Source organism: Curcuma longa, chromosome 1 (assembly GCF_044706935.1).
Source record: "Curcuma longa cultivar G26 ecotype Majalengka, Jawa Barat chromosome 1, ITB_CL_G26_1.1, whole genome shotgun sequence".
In the NCBI taxonomy this organism is placed as follows: Eukaryota; Viridiplantae; Streptophyta; class Magnoliopsida; order Zingiberales; family Zingiberaceae; genus Curcuma; species Curcuma longa.
In genome coordinates this window covers 5,487,041-5,509,773 of record NC_133861.1, presented here as the reverse complement: position 1 = coordinate 5,509,773, position 22,733 = coordinate 5,487,041, and the positions used below count along the sequence as shown (strand labels likewise).

Sequence of the window (22,733 nt, the reverse complement as noted above, 5' to 3'; positions counted from 1 at the left end):
TCCAAAGCAAAACTGAGTACAAGAAGTTCTATTGTCTCATCACTGAATTTAGAATTTAACTCTTCCAACTGAAAATATATTGCAGCATTAAATATATCATAATGAAAGTGATGCTCAATTGTGATGGTATCCTTTTGCTGGCATGAATGATTAAGATACTTATAACGAGGACTCATCTCAAGAATATCAACATCCAATCTTTTGTAAAATGATTTGACATATGAAAACAGAATATCAAAACCATCATTTCTCAATGTTAGGAAAAGTGCTTTAGTTGTAGAGACTAAATTCATTGCATTTATGATATCAAAAGACTTTTGTTGCAAGACACAACAAAGTAAATCTATGATCCCCATAATTTTATGCGTCAAATGCAAAATAAAAATGAAATCAAAAGACTTCATCACTATTAAGAAACCACTAACTTCCCCATGCATCGAAATAGAGGAACCATCAGTGATAATGCATTCAAGCACATTAATAGTTGCATCATACATATCTATTAAATTGCAAATAGAATCAAAATGGGAGCTCCAACGAGTAGTTCCTACTCGATGCAAAGTACCAATCTGATTAGCTCCTCGCCTAGTCTCACGCTCACTAGCAACAACAGAACGTGTAATTTCATTAACTTGAGCAGATTGTAACTCAGTATTGCGTTTGGAAGAAGATGTAGCAAGATTAACAATAGCTGTCATATTCGAAAAGAAAAGCCATATAGAGATCTCCTTTTCAGCAGCTGCAACTAACGCTAACTGAAGTTGGTGGGCAAAGCAATGCACATAATATGCATAGGGACAGTCTTTAAGAAATAAAGCTTGCAATCCATTAAAATCATCACACATGTTGCTAGCACCATCATACTCTTGAACTCGCATATTATGAATTTCTAGATTATATCTAGTGAGGACATCACATATTTCTTTCTTAAGTGTTGCAGCTGTGGTATCATGAACATGCACAATTTGAAAAAAAAAACACTCTCGTAAGAAACCATATACATCAACAAATCTCAAAATTATAGTCATCTGTTCTTTGTTTGATACATCCTTCGCTTCATCCACCAAAATACAAAATTTAGAATCTCTAATTTCATCATGGATTTTATTTCTGACTGATCTGTTACCAATAATATGCAAGATTTCTTTTTAAACTTCTGGTGAGGTATACTTTGCATTTCCCGGAGCTTTCTTTAAGATAACATCGCCAATATTAGCGTTCCATTTTCCCAAAAGTTTTAGCATCTCAATGAAATTACCACGATTTTGGAAATCTGAAGATTCATCATGACCTCTCAATCCACATGCTTGCAAACCAAGCCAACAGACACTCTCAATTGTTGCTGCAAGTCTTAATCAATTTTTTTGAATCTGTTAAAAAAATTCTTGATTCATAACTTTATCTATATGTTGAGTTACATTTATCACATCAATAACAGATTTTGCAGATTTATTATGCACCGAATTAGAATTTCTCATGTGAGACAAAAAGGCACACTTGGCTCCATCATTAACGTGTTTCCAACTTTTAAACTCTTCAACTGTGAATGTAGATTGTTGTGCTTCACTTGATTCAAAAAGATAGCATGGAAAATAAATACTACATCCTTTGAAGGAGAGTACTCTAACCATGGAAATTTTTTAAACCATGTATATTGAAATCAACGATGTTGCTTTCCAGATTCAGACCGTGGGTACTCTTGTAATTTAGGTTGATATGACTCCATTTTGATATGAGCTTGTCTAATTTCATCACGATAATTAACAAGATATTGCCACATTGAAATACGCAATCTAGGATCTCATTCAAGTGAAGTTTCATCAAACTCAACTCTTTGAGATTTAGAGGGAGGTTCGAATTCCTTATTAGGAATGGATGCATTAGTTTTAGTTCTCTAAGATGATAAAGGATTTTCAATTCTTAGCTTAAAGAATGATAGAATATTATTTCTCCTTTTTTCTCTTGATTTGATGTTAAAATAATCTAACACAAATAAATTTGATATGATCAGCTTAGAGAATCTTATAAATTTCTAATAATTTTGTAAGACATGCAATAGGAAATGATGAAATATCGGATAGTGAAAGGATGTCAATAAATTTTTATAAAACATGTATACAGTAATAATTTTAATTTTGAACAATAATTTATTTATCATAAGAAGATACATGTATCTCTGCGAGAGCAAATATAATATCTCAAAGAATCAATAGTCACGCCGACTGCAATCGCTTATAATAGTCATGATTCACAGAAAGAAAACTTGTAAGCAATCATGAAGGAACAGGGACAGAAGAGTATGAAGAAATCGGATGGCGAGGCGAGTGAGGAGAAAGAAGAAACCGCGACGGAAGAAAAAATCACGTGAGGGTTAGGTCGGGCGGTGGGGCAAGTGAGGAGGAAGAAGAAATTGCAGTGGAGGCGATTGGGCGGGTGAGGAGGAAGAAGAAATTGTAGAGAAATAAAAAAATCACGCGAGGGTTAGGTATTTTATTTTTTCTAAATTTCCTCCCGTGACTTTCGTTAAAAAAATATTCTCTTTCCTTAAACCGGGTTATATATTAAAAAAATCAATTGTTAACTAAACAACCGGGCTATATATTAAAAAAAAAAATCAATTGTTAACTTAACAAAATCATTACTCGGGCTAAATATTTAAAAAATAGATTCATATTATTATTAAAAAAGAAAATCAATTGATAATTTAAAACTAAAAAAAAATGTTACTCGAGCTACAGCCCAGGTAATGTATAACGTGCCTCCGCCTTTGGCCCAGTAGATCTCCAAAGAGAAAGAAGGATTAGAATGAAGGTCAGGGGTGCTCTGACTCAGCCACTCCAATGCTCAAGTCAGTCCGTCGCTTAGAGGTGAGGAGGAAGAAAGAATGCAGAAGGTGGAAAAGGTGAGTTGTGTATTTGTCCGTACTTGCACCCGTGAGAAGCGGGGCTTATATAAGGAGTCAGAGGGGACGTCATATCAACGGTTAGGGAAATATCCCATCATCGTGGTTGTTGAGGGTCTTGTCGCCCATGCCTGGCACAGTACAAGACAATGTCGTATTAATGGGGTAGGTGATTAACCGTTGAGTACTTTACCTTCCACGTGTCGTTCAAGTGGCGATCGGGCACTGGGTAGAGTCATGTATTGAGCGGAGTTGGGCACTAAGCAAAGTCGAGCACTGGACGGGGTCGTGCACTAGGCCGAGTCAAGCATTGCATCCACCGTGTCACCTACAATTGGACTAGATCTTAACTTGACCAAGGTACAGCAAGTCACCTACAATTGGACTAGATCTTAATCATCATACCAATTTTACCATTTGAATGACAACGCAAAAAAAAAACGGATTTATATGTATATATAAATGTCTAAATTTATAGTTAATAATTTTAAATAAGTGACTATTTTTTATGGGAATTTTAAGCTCCAAGGATTCTTCTGTTTTTTTACGATCTATTTTTTGAAAATAATTTTTAGTTCTACAAGAATTCCATCAACGTGCATGTATACGACGGCACTAAACAACCTCTCACTACAACAAATTTGACTTTTCGCAGCGCGCAATTAAGCTATCCGCAGCGCACATCACGTGCTGCATAACTTTAAGCTGTTGAAAGTGTTGGATACATCCGCAGCGCGCGGCCCGCGCGCTGCGGAAAGGTGCATCCGCAGCACGCGGCCTGCGCGCTGCGGAAAAGTGCATCCGCAGCACGTGGCCCGCGCGCTGCGGAAAGATACGATTTTTCACAGCACACGCCCCGCGTGCTGATGAAAGGTGCATCTGCAGCACGCGCCCCGCGCGCTGCGGATAATTATATTTTTAAAATACAATAGGCCTATATACACAAATATATAATGGAAATACAAATAATTATAACCTGCTCAAAGCTCTAACATTTAAAATCCAATATACAAATATTAGATAACATCACATTCACAATTATAAAATCATAGTTCAAATATATCAAAAATAATCATCTATATCTAGTTAGACAAAACAATCCAAATTCATATTCATTTTTACTACAAACAGTATATCGATTCGTCCAAATCAATCAGATAAAACTATAAACATCGATGCCCAAGCTACTATGCTTCCTATTGCATCCTCAAGAGGAACATGATGATCGTGGTCTTCTTTATCATCTGACTTGGTTGATGATTCCTTCTCTTCAACCTCGGGTTCCTCTGCATCGTCTTCCTCTTCCACTGTTGCATTAGGGCTGATGTCCATGCTCTTCTGCACAGATTTGTATATGCTGGAGGCAAAATCCTTTGGATCACTGAGCATGAAGGATTCCTTGAGGTCCTTCTGTTTTGAGTCTTTTCCAAGTTTGAGACCTTCTTTCGACACATTCTGGAACTTCTTGTCTTCATAGTCCATCAAGTATTGCATCAAGTATTCATCGACCGGATCAGTGAAGAATATAACCTTGAAAAGATTTGGCAAAAAATTAGATATTTGAAAAAGAGCAAGAAAAAACACAAGCATTTCCTTTACCAGATTATAACATAATGGATGAATGTCGGAAATTTTAGTGAATCAGGATGAAGTTTATGAATAAAGGTGGACATAACAGTGAGTTTACTTGGATGGAAAGATAGGAAAGGTAGTGGTAGGCTAAGCGACATAATAACATGATGCAAATCTATGTATAGCTCTTTGTTACAAAATGCAAAAGGGCATAGGAGGATGTAATCTTTTAAACAACAGTCAATTCAAGCAAAATGTAACTGATCACAAAATGATCTACAAATGGACCGAAGAAGACAACAATGGGATAGCAGATCACAATCTTGATCTTATCACCATGACAGAGATTAATCCAGTTTGAATTACAAAAAAACTGATGATGGCAGTCAGATTCATCCAACAAGGTCGTAGATATATGCAGAATGAGCACACAACTTAAATGCATCAACTAACCTCATAATTCTTCTTCTAGAGATGTACTCATCCAGAGAGGCAAGTTTGTCTTCAGACTTTGTGCTGCAATTAAGAGATGTATAACAAATGTGATTATAGTCAGAGAAACTAGAAATAAACTGAGGATTATAACGAGACCATACATGATCAGCCAAATTTATGGAAACAAACCTTTCAAATCTAAGAAGCTTTGAGAGACGGTTTCTATTATAAAATATAAAATATTTTCCGCAGCGGACTTAATTAGGCGCGCTGTAAAAACTATTATTAACAGCACACTTTAATTGTGCGCCGTTGATGACGCGCTGCGGAAAGTTATATTTGTTGTAGTGTCTTATATATAGATTACCATATCAAGATTAGTATCGAGTGGATGTTTGAAAACTCAACTTTTTTAAATAAAAAAAAAGAAATCATGCTATATATATATGCAACCATACAAATACTATAATGGTCTGTTTTATTCAACTATAATGGTTTTCTATCTTACCTCTTCACAATGCCCGGTTGAATCCGAAGAGCGTATATAAACATTTGGTACATGTGAGATGATCGGCCAATCTTCGCCTTTATCCCTTTCGCATCTACTTTTCAGTTGTGGGCTACCGGAAATCGTCAAATATTCCAACATATGTAGATTCTGCAAACTCCTTGGCACTATTTCTAATTGTGAGCAGTTCTTAACTGATAGTAAACGAAGAAACTTGACATGTTGCAGCCAGTCAGGGCAAGGTCGTGAGATTGGAAATTCCATCTATGTATAGTTCTTCTAGCGCATTGCTTGCTGGTTCTGCTGTCATCAACGACTCCAATTCATGGCAACAACAAATACGTATTTTTGGGATTCTGTAACTACTTCTGTGCTTATAGGTAAATGATCTACCATGCGCACCATAGAGATACAATTCTTTGAGTGTGTATAAGTATTGCAATCGGCCACGTAAATTGACTTTGTTGCCACAAATCTGTATTTTGAAATAATGTACTGAATTCAAGATTTGTACGAGTTCTTCAGGATGCAATATTATACTTGGACAACCTGAGAGTTGTAGCAACCGAAGAGAATTGAGACGTCTCACATTTGACGAGAAGAATACCAAATTATCACACCATTCAACGACCAACGCATGAGACATTTCTAGGTGTTGTATTTCATCCCAAGGAAGAGATTGGAGTTTTCTGCAGTTTGTAATTTCTAAATTTGTCGAGGATGTGAGGTTTCTGATGCAGTCACTTGGAAGAGATGTCATCTCGTCCATCCCCCTCAATGGGAGACTAGAGAGAGACGTGTGTCTTCCGATACACGAGAGTAGGCTTCTACTGCAGTTTAATATGTCAAGCGCTAGGATTCCTCTAATAAATGAGAATATGCTGCTATTGTAGTTTACTATCTAAGTTTTTGGATTTTAGGAAGTCTCGGCATATTTTTCAATTTAGGACAATCGAAAATCTTTAGACTGTGCAAGGAAAAACTCGTCATCATGAGACTCTGACCATTCCTCTAAATTATACATGCCATGTAATTAAGTCTTAGTAGAGTTCTTGAAGGGAAGGAAAGCCTCCGTACCCATGGAACTCAGCGCCCAAGAGTGCAATGCCATGCATAGAGAACTCAAGCGTCTTAAGAGACTGTAGATTTCCAAACGGAGGAATATGCCCACGATCACAGTGGAGGCCAACTGCAACCAAATTTGGCAGTTGTAACTCTATAAACCATGTTGGAAATTGTGGGCTACTATAGTTCTTTATCCGCAATTTCTTTAAGCTCGTGTTGGGACAAAGATCATCCAACATGTCCTTGTGATATGTTTTTGAACCATGAAACTCTATGCATAGTTTATTAAGATATGTATTCTTCAAGATTTTTCTTCCACGGTGAGAATAATTCTTAAAATCATGAGAAATTTTAATTTCCATTTCTCCATGAAGTTTCAAATCCTCAAGTTCTAAAATTGAGCATGCGCCAGTTCCGTCCCCAGCAATAAAGACAGGTAAACTTCGAAGATTAATTAGTCTAGATAATCCACAGGGAATGTGTGTCAATCTATTATCCATTTCTAAATCCAGATTGAAATCCACAGGTAAACTCCCGAAGGTTTTGCATATATTCCCTAACTCTTTTGGTAGCTCTCGAAGTTCCTGATTGAAATCCAGATTGAGATACAAGTCTTTATTACAAAATTTATTGTAATATAAGTTGAGTTACCTCAAATGTATCAGATTTTCTATTGACGTCGTTATCTTCCTGATGCCACAGTCAGTTAAATCAAACACCCGCAAATATTTCAGTTCTAAGAAGACTTTAAGCAGATTGATACTCAATGAACATGAATATAATGGCATAAGGGACACAAAAGTGTGCAAGTACGATGGTTTCTTGCATAAGACCTGAGTCATATCTGGTAACTTTCCTTCAACTATTTGCAAACGATATGTTCTGATTCCAATATCTTCCGCCGAGTCTTGATAAGAATTCCAATATGCATCTACAGATATGGATCGTGCCATATCATGCATCGTGCGCTCGGTTACATCTTCAAAATAACGGGAAGGTGCCAAGAGAATGAATGATCTCGACACAAGATCATCAAAGATGCGGTTGCCCACTGTTTCAGCTTCAAAATTTCCTTCTGAACTTGCAAAACCATTTGTTATCCACAGCTTTATCAATTCATCCTTTCGCATCGGATAGTCTTTCAGAAACAAGAAACAAATGCAAAACACTTATTTGACTGTGGAGAGAGACTGCCATAGCTCAATTTTAGTAAAACATGACCGTGTCAAGACATTATTTCCCTATTACTAAAATAAAAAAAGCAACATGAGACGACAAAGACAACCATTTTATTCTCGAAGTAATAAAGACTTTTGTGAATTCAAGCATTATCAATCGTCGTCCTCGATAGTAGGTCCTGAAAAAGACACGAAAAAGGTAAAAATTTAGCAAAACACTAATCAAGGGTAACTTTGCTAACAGAAATTAAAATTTATTTTAGAGTAGGTACATGAAAAATAGATTTCAAAATAATATTGTCACGCCCCGGGAGACGGCTACCCGAAAATTTCAACAGCATCTCCCCTGTAACAATTGCAATTCCCTGAATACATATATAACAATAAGGCCAACACAGCCTATCCATAACAATCTATGGTTATAACGATAGATAAACAAAATAAAGTAACAACAATGTCACATACACATGCACACCATAAGATAAATATCAAAATATAAGATGATCCACACTCTAGCATAGAAAACATATTCGATAGGAACACCCAAAGAGAAAACCTGCGGAAACAACCAATGTACCGAATCCAAATACTACAAGTAAACTCCAAGAATACGATATCAAAACAACCATACAGAATACCATAAGCGAACTAAAACCAACTTTGTCGCCAGGGGACTAGCAGCGCGGCTCTCTCCAGATAGACATCAACCTGAAAGAAAAACATATAATCCAACGGGGTGAGTTCAAAGAACTCAGCGGGTATATAGTGGACATGTATAGTAAACTATCCCTAGCAGTAATAGTCATGCATGTATAATCTACTGAAGGTAATAAGAATGCATAACTGAAAAACAAAAGAAGTGTACATACTAGTACCCGATAACCATGTAAAGTAGTCCATAACAGATATATAAGCCTCCTGTAAGTGCATGTCAAACATGTGCAATAACCAAATACAGTAAACATAACCAAAGGCAAGTGTAATCATGCAATATGCAACATGTAGATATGACATGTCCTGGTCACCCTGATGCCCGTCTGATCCATCACCCATATGTGAGGTCGCGTGGGAACTATGCCCGTCTGATCCATCACACTCAAATGGTGAGGTCGCGTGGGAACTATATCATACCCGTCTGATCCATCACCCATATGTGAGGTCGCGTGGGAACTATGCCCGTCTGATCCATCACACTCAAATGGTGAGGTCGCGTGGATATGGTGGTGACCTCTGTGCACTCTGACGTCACTGCTACTGCGTGACCGAGTGGACAGAATGCTGGCCAGCATGTAATAATGCAGAGATGCTATGTAACCATAGTATATGCAACAGAAATAAGATGACATATATCCAATGAACAGTAAATCTATCAAGATGCTAATATGTCAAATGAATAGCAGATAATAGCATGGTACCAATAACAAGAGGTGATAAATGCTCAACATAGACATATATAAGCAAACAAAATTACTGCCAGTAATAGTAATCTATACATATCACAATAAAATACCCGCCTTCAGAAAGTGGTCCGTGTCAGAAAAGAACCTCCGTCTAGAACTCCAGTTCACTGTCCTGTAATTAGAATAACCAACAATACAACGCTTACTAATATTATACTGTATCAAATTAACAGTAACTAAATCCCATAATTTAATCCAACTAAATCCATCGAAATTCATCCCCTTTTAGCTAATAAATCCAATTAATGGATTATCGACCCCCATCTAACCATTAACGATCAAACCCAGTTCATTGTTTCCTAATACTGTGTTATTGACACTGATGTCCACCGTCAATGCTAGGAAGCTTTTTAAGATTGAACTTATCCTTATAAATGCATAATCAACATATTACATCTTTAAAAACTAGCTACTCTCATAATTAGCTTGCTGTATCATTACTCATTAATATTCCTCAATATTTTTAACATTTCTTCTCTTGTCTTATACTCTGTAAACAGATGCATGTAAAAGAACCAAATAATCCAATGGACATGCCATAAGAACAAGCCTAGACCAGGCCGACCATTCTCAGAAAGCAAGGTTTCATTTAACCACTTGATTCCTTAACTTCATTGCTAATCAGGAGATAACCCAATAAATCCAGCAAAGCCATAACAATGTTTACCTAATGGATCAAAAGCCCTAGCACGCTCTGCCCAGATCCAACCCGCTGTGATCCAGAATCGCCACGCTCCGCCGATCGATCTGCCGAATCAAAGCAACCTTCAGAAATCCAACCGAAAATCCCCAAAAACCAGAAGGGATCCATCACACCCAATAAGAATTTCAACCCTTACCAAATCAAACCTATCCGAGCCCTAACCCACCGGCGGAGAAAGGCGACGGCTCGCTGGGCTATGAACGGCGATGTGGCGGCTAAGTTTGCGGCTAGGCCACGGAGGAGAAACGGCGGCAAGCGGTGGCGTCGGCTGTGCAGAGGGAATGTGACGGCAACAGAGGTTTTGCCGTGGGTGTCGCTCAGGGAGGAAACCTCACGCCGGTCGAAGCGACTGCGTGGAAGGAGAAGAATCGCAGTTGCCTTCCTTGGCTGTAGGCGATGAAGTGAAGGAGAGAGCGCTGCTTCAGTTTCGGCAGAGAGAAGGGGAAACGCTCGTGCGTTTCCAGGCGGGAGAAGAAAAGTCGCGAGAGAAGGGGGAGGGGTTAATGGATTCCTAATGGGTTTCGGGTTTTAAACCCGTTAACCATTAACCTTTATTTTAAAAAAAATATTTAATTACCGTATTTTACATTCTCCCCCACTAATAAAAATTTGGTCCCCAAATTTCTTCCTTTACACTACAGTGCAAAAATACCATAGTAATTCAGATTATATTTCCAATATCTGATCTATGAATTTTATTGTGTAGCACTCCATTATGCTTTCACTGTGCTTCAATTCAATTTACTCAACTAAACCTAAGATTAAGGATCCCCAAACAAGCCAAACTTAAAAACACAACAAGATTCCACAAGGTAATTGCTACGTCAATAATTGAAAATCCTGCCGCCATACAGCAAACTTCTCCCTCTTCCTCCTCAGGTATGACAATATCAAACCATCATCAGTCACCTAGCTTAGTAGATCAATGATTAAATGATCCAACCAATGATAACAATCCAATATCACCCAAAGCAAGAAACTACCAATGCAACATATACATTACCATATACACTTGATCCTTAGCTGACTATTTATTACCTCTCTTACTAAAGTTAAGAACAAATAGAAGTTGAAACTTCAACTTCTTTTATGCTTCTTGATCATCAAACTATAGTAATAGTGCAAACACTTTCAAATAGAGAAAGGAATCTATTTAACCAAGCATTTTTTTTCCCCCATTAACTGAAACAACTTAAGATTTCCTTTAGAAATGCTACCAATGTCAGCTAGTAATCCTCTAAGATGGAACCAATCTCTGTAATTCCTGAGTTCTAACCAGATTTCATAACGAGTTCCAGATTTGAAGCTGAATTCTAAAATTCCAGTTTTACTTCCTAACTTCAGTTTTAGTATTTTGAATTCAAAGTGAATTCAGCTTATGTCATCAAGAATTTAGCTTATAGGGAGTTGTCATTTAGCCCTGAAATCATTTCCTTGTCAACTGATGCTCCAAATTCAAAAAGGTCAAGTTCAGAAGAAAATTTGAGTGCAGAATCAGTTTGTGTTGCTTCCCTCAACATGAGTTTCTTTCAAAATAACACATCTCTTTAACAAGGTCAGGACATCCTATATACATTGATTAGCCTCCCTGCCTCACTTTTCTATGAGCAATTACAAGAGAATTCTGTGATACATGGTTGATTTGACAATGATATAAAGGCTATAATCCATATATGTAAATGCTCAGTCAATCATAAGAAACAGATGAGTTTGAGCAGCTATTGTATTCTGAAGGCTCATTAGATTTGATAATTTCCTATGCTGTCTAGCTGAACCATGGGAATTGTGAAGTACCTCAAAGATCCATTCTTATGATCATTTGTACTCAACAATAGTAGGACAGGAGGACAAATGACATGCCAATCACATTACTACAACACAAGTTTAATCTTCAAACGTCTATCAGCAGACTACAGTTACAAACCTCAATTACATTGTAGAGTATCTCACCTCTAAAAAAAAAAACAAGTGAGATATCAAAGATATTCAGACAAAGCAGCCTTGTATATGAAGCAAGTCCAACCAGACATCATGCAATGGATCGCATGATGGCCAAATAAGATACTTCCTGATGAAGTGCGGCTCCAAAAACATTCACACCACAGTACATAATAATATTATGGTCTGTTGCACTCCAAGTTATAAAATTGTTAGTTATAGGTTCTAGAAGACAACATAGACAAGTTTACTTTTCTTCGAGTTCACCTGGTCTTGCTATGCCCGTTCACAGCAGAGGACAGAAAATGGTATAAACCATGACAACTACATGAAGAACCTCAAGATTTATTGCCAGTTCACTGTTATGTCCTACAAGCTAGCCAAAATTGGTTCATCCAGGATAATTCATATAGTCACCTAAGGAACAGACTAAGATAAATTAGCCATGAACTTAAAGTTTTAAGCTTTCCTTAATAATTTGCTCCAGCTATGCTATACAAGCATATAGGTGTGGATCAAAAAGGTTTCTACTCCAGCTTTTCTTAGGTGGACCTAATTTGGGCATTAAATATACAATACTAAGTACTGTAAACTTGGTGCAATAACTGATGTTTTTTTTTTTTCTTTTTCGACTTCCTTGCCTCTAGTAGCCCAAGCAAGCATGTGAGAATCTCAAACAGTATATGCACCTTCCTGATTGTGTTGCTGCGACACCAAGTATTGTAATTCCTTCAGCAAAACTGATGTATTCCTCTCTCCTATCACAGCCGCATCACATAACCTAACAGCATGTCACAGCTCAAGCAACAATGGTCTACTTAGTGATAAACCCTCCAGTGTTAGATCTTCAATCGACATATCAGTTGAGGAACACCTACGCTTTCTTCAGTGACGTACTACTAGGAAATATCCATTTTGATCCATGACATCCTTAGTTGATGAAGGTAATTCAAGTGCTCATATGATGCATGTCTTGAATCAAAAATCTAGATTCTGAACTCAAGGAGCTTCAGAGTGATAACAACAGGTGGCACACTAGACATACTAATGTCTTCATAAGTGATAACTGTCAACCAGAAGGCACAAAAATGACAAATTATTCAGTGTTGTACAAGCAAAAGATTAATTCGCCAACCAATTAACTAAAAATCCCTGACCCAAGAATGATAATAGTGTCCCATACTCTGTAGTAAGTCTAGTGCTTTGTTCGAATAATACACAATATTGCTGAGCTTCCTTTCTGACTTGATCTGAAACCAAGCTTTAATTTCTTTTTCAGAGTCCTTCAGGCATGATAAAATGCTTATCAATACTGTCCTCCAGCATGTCTTACTTGGCTATCCTAAACCACAAAGGAGAGATAGTATAGTAATATTTCTTTAAAAATTGAAATATCACGCCTCCTCCACATTAGTTTGACCGAGTTATACTAATTTAATGCTCCTTGTTTGATTCAAACTTTGCTTTGTTATCAAGTTCATTAAAAGCTAAGATCCATACATAGTCCAATTAAAATTAGAATCCTTGGTGTTTCAAGTCCAAATGTTGGTCCTATTCCACAAGCAATCTCCATAAATTGAATAGTCTCAATCTATGAAATTCCCATGGCTCTAGTACCTTAGTTAATAACAATTTGTAAACAGTTAAATTCAGGAGAGTTGAAAGAAACTCCTACATCACTAACGTCTTAAGGAACCTCGTGCAGGATTCAACTTTCAAGGTGATAAAGCATTTTAGATAGAGAGAATCAGATGTCCAAGTTATGTTGATTCCATCATATCAACAGTCCATTTTTTTTTCTCTCTCTCTCTATATCATAAATCTAGCTGGGATATACAGTAACTTTTTATGTCCTGATTGAAAATGGCTCTAGGACGATACAGTTATACACATGTACCAAAAATCTCTTTCCACAATCCGTAGACATATGGCTTTGTGTAAGCAAGTCTAGTCCCTGAAATTCATCTTATCGTTGGCTCAATGCTACTATCATTGAAATAGATGATCCAATAATTTATTTTTAAGTGACGAACCTCAACAAATGTAACCACCATGATACCGTGGATCTTGAAATTCAACAATGTCAACCATCTATTAAAAATTATTATAGCACCATTGTCCATATAGATCATTATAATCACTATCCCAGAAACACTAATCGCTGCTACAATCAATATCATTACAGATTCCATTTTGAATACCAATACCAACACATGATCCATACCAAAGAACAATCTTAGCACACTAATATAATCAAGCATTTGGGACACCCGAAATCTGTATCGTACTCGATGTTGATTATTCACCTTACTCAACACTTCACATCAAATATCTCTTCACTACAGTTGATATCCACCATAAAACTTTGATCACAACAACACTTCGATTCAATATATATAATACTAAACACGAACCTATTTTCTTGCATAGGATTGTTTTTTAAATAAATAAATTGAGTTATGAAACAACTAAACCAAAACTAATAATATTAACACAAACAATAATGGATCAATTAATAATCGATTGGATAAACTCAAGGACTCCGATAAGCACTAAATCAAGACCTTATTAAAATCCTAAGTTGAAAACTACACCAATTATGCAAGGGAGACGACCTCATATACCATCAGAGACTCGAGCATACTCTTACGTGGTCGTCCTATACCGCGTCTCCGCACAGGAGCATGTCTTTCCCGAGTTATTACTGTTAAAATTATTATCAAGTATTACCAAAGATATAAAATTGCTAGATTAACCATTTTACCTATTGTCGTCTGGAGATGCTTTGTCGCCGCTAGTCCCAAAACATGACCTTGTCGTAATAACGACTCCAAACAGAAATCCGAAGCACCAAAACCGAAAGACATTGCATACCTTTTCTCTAATACCAATAAATTGGTATAAGATAAACTCCGAAAATCCGTAAATACCGAAAGACTCGGAACCCTAGCTCTGATACCAAATAAATTGTCACGCCCCGGGAGACGGCTACCCGAAAATTTCGACAGCATCTCCCCTGTAACAATTGCAATTCCCTGAATACATATATAACAATAAGGCCAACACAGTCTATCCATAACAATCTATGGATTTATAACGATAGATAAACAAAATAAAGTAACAACAATGTCACATACACATGCACACCATAAGATAAATATCAAAATATAAGATGATCCACACTCTAGCATAGAAAACATATTCGATAGGAACACCCAAGAGAAAACCTGCGGAAACAACCAATGTACCGAATCCAAATACTACAAGTAAACTCCAAGAATACGATATCAAAACAACCATACAGAATACCATAAGCGAACTAAAACCAACTTTGTCGCCAGGGGGACTAGCAGCGCGGCTCTCTCCAGATAGACATCAACCTGAAAGAAAAACATATAATCCAACGGGGTGAGTTCAAAGAACTCAGCGGGTATATAGTGGACATGTATAGTAAACTATCCCTAGCAGTAATAGTCATGCATGTATAATCTACTGAAGGTAATAAGAATGCATAACTGAAAAACAAAAGAAGTGTACATACTAGTACCCGATAACCATGTAAAGTAGTCCATAACAGATATATAAGCCTCCTGTAAGTGCATGTCAAACATGTGCAATAACCAAATACAGTAAACATAACCAAAGGCAAGTGTAATCATGCAATATGCAACATGTAGATATGACATGTCCTGGTCACCCTGATGCCCGTCTGATCCATCACCCATATGTGAGGTCGCGTGGGAACTATGCCCGTCTGATCCATCACACTCAAATGGTGAGGTCGCGTGGGAACTATATCATACCCGTCTGATCCATCACCCATATGTGAGGTCGCGTGGGAACTATGCCCGTCTGATCCATCACACTCAAATGGTGAGGTCGCGTGGATATGGTGGTGACCTCTGTGCACTCTGACGTCACTGCTACTGCGTGACCGAGTGGACAGAATGCTGGCCAGCATGTAATAATGCAGAGATGCTATGTAACCATAGTATATGCAACAGAAATAAGATGACATATATCCAATGAACAGTAAATCTATCAAGATGCTAATATGTCAAATGAATAGCAGATAATAGCATGGTACCAATAACAAGAGGTGATAAATGCTCAACATAGACATATATAAGCAAACAAAATTACTGCCAGTAATAGTAATCTATACATATCACAATAAAATACCCGCCTTCAGAAAGTGGTCCGTGTCAGAAAAGAACCTCCGTCTAGAACTCCAGTTCACTGTCCTGTAATTAGAATAACCAACAATACAACGCTTACTAATATTATACTGTATCAAATTAACAGTAACTAAATCCCATAATTTAATCCAACTAAATCCATCGAAATTCATCCCCTTTTAGCTAATAAATCCAATTAATGGATTATCGACCCCCATCTAACCATTAACGATCAAACCCAGTTCATTGTTTCCTAATACTGTGTTATTGACACTGATGTCCACCGTCAATGCTAGGAAGCTTTTTAAGATTGAACTTATCCTTATAAATGCATAATCAACATATTACATCTTTAAAAACTAGCTACTCTCATAATTAGCTTGCTGTATCATTACTCATTAATATTCCTCAATATTTTTAACATTTCTTCTCTTGTCTTATACTCTGTAAACAGATGCATGTAAAAGAACCAAATAATCCAATGGACATGCCATAAGAACAAGCCTAGACCAGGCCGACCATTCTCAGAAAGCAAGGTTTCATTTAACCACTTGATTCCTTAACTTCATTGCTAATCAGGAGATAACCCAATAAATCCAGCAAAGCCATAACAATGTTTACCTAATGGATCAAAAGCCCTAGCACGCTCTGCCCAGATCCAACCCGCTGTGATCCAGAATCGCCACGCTCCGCCGATCGATCTGCCGAATCAAAGCAACCTTCAGAAATCCAACCGAAAATCCCCAAAAACCAGAAGGGATCCATCACACCCAATAAGAATTTCAACCCTTACCAAATCAAACCTATCCGAGCCCTAACCCACCGGCGGAGAAAGGCGACGGCTCGCTGGGCTATGAACGGCGATGTGGCGGCTAAGTTTGCGGCTAGGCCACGGAGGAGAAACGGCGGCAAGCGGTGGCGTCGGCTGTGCAGAGGGAATGTGACGGCAACAGAGGTTTTGCCGTGGGTGTCGCTCAGGGAGGAAACCTCACGCCGGTCGAAGCGACTGCGTGGAAGGAGAAGAATCGCAGTTGCCTTCCTTGGCTGTAGGCGATGAAGTGAAGGAGAGAGCGCTGCTTCAGTTTCGGCAGAGAGAAGGGGTGCGTTTCCAGGCGGGAGAAGAAAAGTCGCGAGAGAAGGGGAGGGGTTAATGGATTCCTAATGGGTTTCGGGTTTTAAACCCGTTAACCATTAACCTTTATTTTAAAAAAAATATTTAATTATCGTATTTTACAAATATGCTGAGACAATTGAATATCACCTATACCAACAACTACATTAAATGATCTATCAGCAATTCTAATAGTAATTTGACAAGAACAGGAATTATACAAAGAAAAAAATATTTGAGTCGCTTGTCATATGGTTAGAGGCCTCAGAATCAATGATCTAAGGGGTCCTTGAATGATTACGAAAGGATGAATTGAGTTTACCAAATTGAGTCATAGAGCACGAACCAACATTAGACCTAGAAGACACATTGAAGGCCATTTGATTGAAAATTTTATAATATTGTTCAATCTATTCTTTAATGAAGAGGGCATGTGGTGTTCAATCAACACCACAAATAGTAGATTTTTCTTAGCTCAATTAATTGAGTATGAAATTCACAACTTTCATGCTTTTTTTGAGGTTGTCAATTTGTTGGTTTCCCATATATTTCTCAACATTTATATTTGGTATGGCTTGGCAGATTGTTGTGTTCATACTAAAGACCTGTTTTATGCTGATTTGGTGTGCCAAAGCTGAAACATCTCCTATATTGGATTGTGGTGTTATAATCTCATTAGTAAGCATGACCTTACGATGGACTTTTTTCTGTCGGACTTCCGCAAAGGCTTCTTCAAGAAATGGGAATGGATCACGTGTAACTATACGACCACGTACCTCATCTAAATTATGATTAAGACCGGTCAAAAAATCAAACAAACACTCTTTTTTAATATTGCGGTGAATTTTGATACTATAGCCAGCACACATTAAATCTTCTTCAAAAAAATAGATCAAGTTTCTGCCAAAGATCTTGAAGATTAAAGAAGTATTGTATTATAGAATTTAAACTTTATTTTAATTTTTCAGCTTCGATCGTAGCTCAAATATCTGAGAAGTATTGTCAGATCGAAATACATCTTTCGAGATATGTCCCACACCTCCTTGGTCGTCTTGAACCAGATATAACGATAACTAATATTAGGTTCCATGGAATTAATTAGCCAAGTAAGCACAATTGAATTCTCAATCAGCCATGTCTAGTACGATACATCGCTTGATGTGGGCTGAAAGGAGTCGCTCGTAAGATAACCCATGCAGCTTTCCTCTGTCACAGATAACTATCTTTACTGACTGAGTCTATTGTAAATAATTATGATCGTTCAACTTATGGGCTATAATTTACAAGGATGAGACATCGCTTCCAAAAAAAGAAGAGATAGTGATAAAAGGTTTTTCAACTGTAGATTGAGTGGAATAATTGATAGGCATCATGGTTGTCCTCGGAGGAGAAAAATCACACATGTTTGTTTATAGAGAGGAACCTGACTCTACTTTGAAAAAAATTCTCACATAATTTTATTCACGAGCTAAAAATACAATTTTATACAATGAGAATTAATAAATAAAAAAGAATGAATAATAATAATAATAAATATTCTATCAAAAATAAATTATTCTCAATCAAATCAATCTAATTGGTTATATCATTTTCCACTCATGATTGATTGACTCTATGTAAAGAAAGATTTGATTAACTTCTATAATTAATTTCTATATATCACTAATGATTTTATTGAACTCTTATAACAAAAGATTTGATTATTTTTTATATTATAATTTTTTAATATATATATATATATATATATATATATAAAGTTTTAATTGTATAATTTGATGATTCTAAAAGCTAGTTTTAATAGAGTTTTAAAATGGCTAACTAGTCCCCGGGGCAATGGTGCCGCGGTAGGACATCTAAGTTGTTACCCAGATATTTTCGATCCCCAGCTACGGCGTATTTGTAGGAATTTTCATCTAAATGGAGAATGATGGTGGGTTTCTGGGTTAGCAATGAGGATCATTTTTTAAAAAAATGACTAACTAATAGAGGTAGTTCTTTTAAAAATAACATTCAATATAAAATTTTAACTACCTTTATTGGATAATAATAAGCAGGTACAAAAATAAGAATATATAATAATTTTACACAAAAAAATTAAAAGATTACTGACATACTATTTTAAAGCGTATTAACTATTCCATCCCAATTTTTGTGTAGATCCAGCTTCCAATAAATTTATAAGATTTTAGATGAAATAAAAAATATATTTCTTTCCACTTTTCCAAGTACATGATGTATCAAGAATCTCAATAATAAAAAATTAAAAGTAAACTTATATTAGAATTATCTTCTGCAAAAGGTGGAATTCGCCACCCTAGCAATCCCACACAATTGGCCCCACGACCATTTGTGAGGAGATAAATCGAGAAACTACAGTTGGTCACGATGGAGGAGGGTATTGCTCGGCTTCGCCGAGATTCGAACCCTTGCCCTCTTCTGCAAGTCTATTCCATCGTAACCAACTCAACTATGTCTAGGGAGCAAAAAATGATAAATCCCAGTTAATCTCATTGACTATCCTTTGGGGTGATTGGCCCGGCCCCACTAAAATTTTCCACCGGTCACCAAGGTAAATCGAGAAGAACGCACAGCGGCCAACCTACAAATACGCCGTAGCTGGGGATCGAATCGCGAGTACCTGGTTGACAATCTGGATGTCCTACAGCGGCACCATTGCCCCGGGGACTATAATACAACTATCACTCAATATCAAGTTGTTTATTTATTGCATAATAACTATACACCATAAAACAATAAAAATTTCCCACACAACATAATAATAAAACTTCAAAAAAGAAAAATTATAATGTATCCAACAACAAAATAAGGCATAGTATAACATATAAACCACACATATATACGAACAACTTCGTAAGAACAACATATACACTTTTAAACAACACCTACGTACGATCTCATGCTCAATCTCCCGCCCTTGACTTTCATCCTACAATCAAGAGATTAAAAGAAAACAATTCAATATCAGGACTATAGCAACAATGGATACAATTGAATTGATGTTTATGCAATATCATCTTACCTATTATTTTAGAAATATTATCACATTTGAATTATAAATACATTTGTAGTGTTACGTATAAATGTTAAGAATTATTCTAAACAAGTGATTATTTTTCCATGAGAATTATGAAAGCTCTAATAATTCTTCTAGTCCATATCTTGAAAATGATTTTTAGATTTAAAAGAATTCTTTCAATATGCAGGTATTGATGAGACTGAACAACCTGATATGCTAAATTACCATATCAAGATTAGTATAAATTATGGATGAGTTTGAACATTTTAACTTTTCAATAATTACCTAAATTAAATAAAAAATAAACTTCTTTAGAAAAGAAAAAGAAATCATGCATGTTCTATCCCAACAAGCATGCATCTATAGAAATACATATATGATATGTTATTTTATTCAACTAACATGATTTTCTTACTTACCTTTGGATCCATGTCTCGCTGAATCTGAGGAGTCTATGAAATATCAACGAATGACATATGTGAGATGATGGGCCAATCTTCATCTGGTTCTGAAAATAAAAAAGTTAAACAAATTTACTAGCAACAAAAGATTTCATAAGATGCAACTATGATCTTATGCCGTCTGTTCAGTCTTCATCCTCGACCCAATTTAGAAGTCAAAGAAGGACAAAAGACATGATGAGCACAAATGAACTTAATAACCTAAAAGAGATTTTTTTTTAAAAAAATCATGATTGAATAAAACTGATGAGCATAACACCGTATGAATTAATGTTTCCTCAATATCATCATACCAATTTTACCATTTGAATGACAAATGCATTGCGCATAACAGTTATTGCAATATATATATATATATATATATATATATATATATATATATATATATATATATAGGAATTTGATATGCCGCGCGACAAATCCCTGCGCAACCGTCCGCGACTCCGGCTTCTCCTCCGACGTTCGCCGCTTCTCCGCCCCTGTTCACCGTCGTCCGGTCACCAACGGCCGCCGGACCGGATGCGTTGGAAGGCCAACTCGCCGGCGCTCCGGCCGGACCCGGATTCCCGCTGGATTGTGGCCGGAATCCGGCCGAAATCCGGCCAGAAACGCGACAGAGCGTCTGCTGGGCGATTCCGGCCGTGATTCGGCCGGATTCCGGCCGATTTCCGCTGAAAGCGCCGAACAGATCCTCTGTCGCGTTTCTGGCCGGATTCCGGCTGGATTCCGGCCACAATCCGGCCGGAATCTGATGCCAATGTGTGCGCCGTCGAGTTGTGATTCCAACGAGTCCGAAATTGCGGCCAACGGTGATCGGACGGCGACGAACGACGACGATGAACGAAGGGAGGTCGGCTGTCGCGCGGCGTTTGTCGCGCGGCATATCAGTTCTCTCTCTCTCTCTCTCTCTCTCTCTCTATATATATATATATATATATATATATATATATATACGGTTTTATATATATGTATATATAAATGTCTAAATTTAGTTAATAATTTTAAATAAGTGACTCTTTTTTATGAGAATTTTGAAATCTCCAAGGATATATTCTCCTGTTTTTTTTCGATCTATTTTTTAAAAATCTTTTTGAAAATGATTTTTAGTTCTACAAGAATTCCATCAACGTGCATGTATACGACGGCACTAAAGAGCCTCCTATATAAATTAAACTCGACTTTTTTAGATAAATTAAAAAAAAAAAGAAGAAATCATGCTATATACATATAGTTGAATAAAAAGAGTAATTTGTATGGTTGCATATATATATATATGCAACCATACAAATTAAATACACATAATGATCTTTTTTATTCAACTATCATGATTTCTATCTTACCTCTTCATCATGTCTAGCTTAATCCGAGGAGCATATATCAACGTTACGCACATATGAGATGATCGGCCAATCTTCGTCTGTCTTCCTTTTGCATCTACTTTCCAATTGTGAGCTATCAATCGTCAAATCTTCCAACATATGTAGATTCTTCAAACCCCTTGGCACCGTTTCTAATAATGGGCAGCTCATGATAGTAAACGAAGAGATTTGAGATGCTGCAGCCAGTCAGGCAAGGTCTTGAGATTGGAAAATCTATGTATGTATAGTTTTTCTAACACATTGTTTGCTGGTTCTGCTGTCATCAACGACTCCAATTCATTACAACAACAAATATGTAATTTTGGATTTCCATACTAGATCAATGTACCAGGTGAAAGATGATTCATAATGTGCACCACTTAGAGACAATTCTTCGAGCGTGTGTAAGTCTTGCAGTCGCCCACTTAAATTGACTTTGTTGTCACAAATCTGTATTTGGAAATAATGTACTGAATTCAAGATTTGTATGAGTTCTTCTGGATGCAAAATTATACTTGGACAAGCTGAGAGCCGTAGAAAACAAAGAGAATTGAGACGTCCCACTTTTGATGAGAAGAATGCCAAATTATCACACCATTCAATGGTCAATGAACGAAGCATTTCTAGGTGTTGTATTTCATCCCAAGGAAGAGATTGGAGTTCTCTGCAGTATGTAATTTCTAATCTTGTCAAGGATGTGAGGTTTCTGATGCAGCCACTTGGAAGAGATGTCACGTCGTACATATTATCCGTTAGCCTTCCGATACATGAGAGTATGCTTTCACTACAGTATGATATCTCTAGGTACCGTGTTGGATTGTAGGAAG

At 36.9% G+C, this 22,733-nt stretch overlaps 2 long non-coding RNA genes and 2 pseudogenes across 2 annotated transcripts; all 4 read right to left on the bottom strand.

Moving 5' to 3' along the window:
- Positions 1-5,408: 5,408 nt before the first annotated feature.
- LOC141823006 (putative disease resistance protein RGA3) lies at positions 5,409-7,686 on the bottom strand (annotated as a pseudogene).
- Positions 7,687-8,419: 733 nt separating this feature from the next.
- Positions 8,420-10,253, bottom strand: LOC141841102 (uncharacterized). The gene is made up of 3 exons (XR_012602777.1): positions 9,960-10,253; positions 9,788-9,867; positions 8,420-9,232 (listed from the first exon to the last, which is right to left on the bottom strand). It is a non-coding gene; the product is annotated as an uncharacterized LOC141841102 (long non-coding RNA).
- A 4,691-nt stretch (positions 10,254-14,944) lies between these two features.
- On the bottom strand, positions 14,945-17,026 carry LOC141835835 (uncharacterized). The gene is made up of 4 exons (XR_012602428.1): positions 16,733-17,026; positions 16,561-16,640; positions 15,948-16,005; positions 14,945-15,141 (listed from the first exon to the last, which is right to left on the bottom strand). It is a non-coding gene; the product is annotated as an uncharacterized LOC141835835 (long non-coding RNA).
- Positions 17,027-21,906: 4,880 nt separating this feature from the next.
- LOC141822996 (uncharacterized) lies at positions 21,907-22,710 on the bottom strand (annotated as a pseudogene).
- Positions 22,711-22,733: the final 23 nt, after the last annotated feature.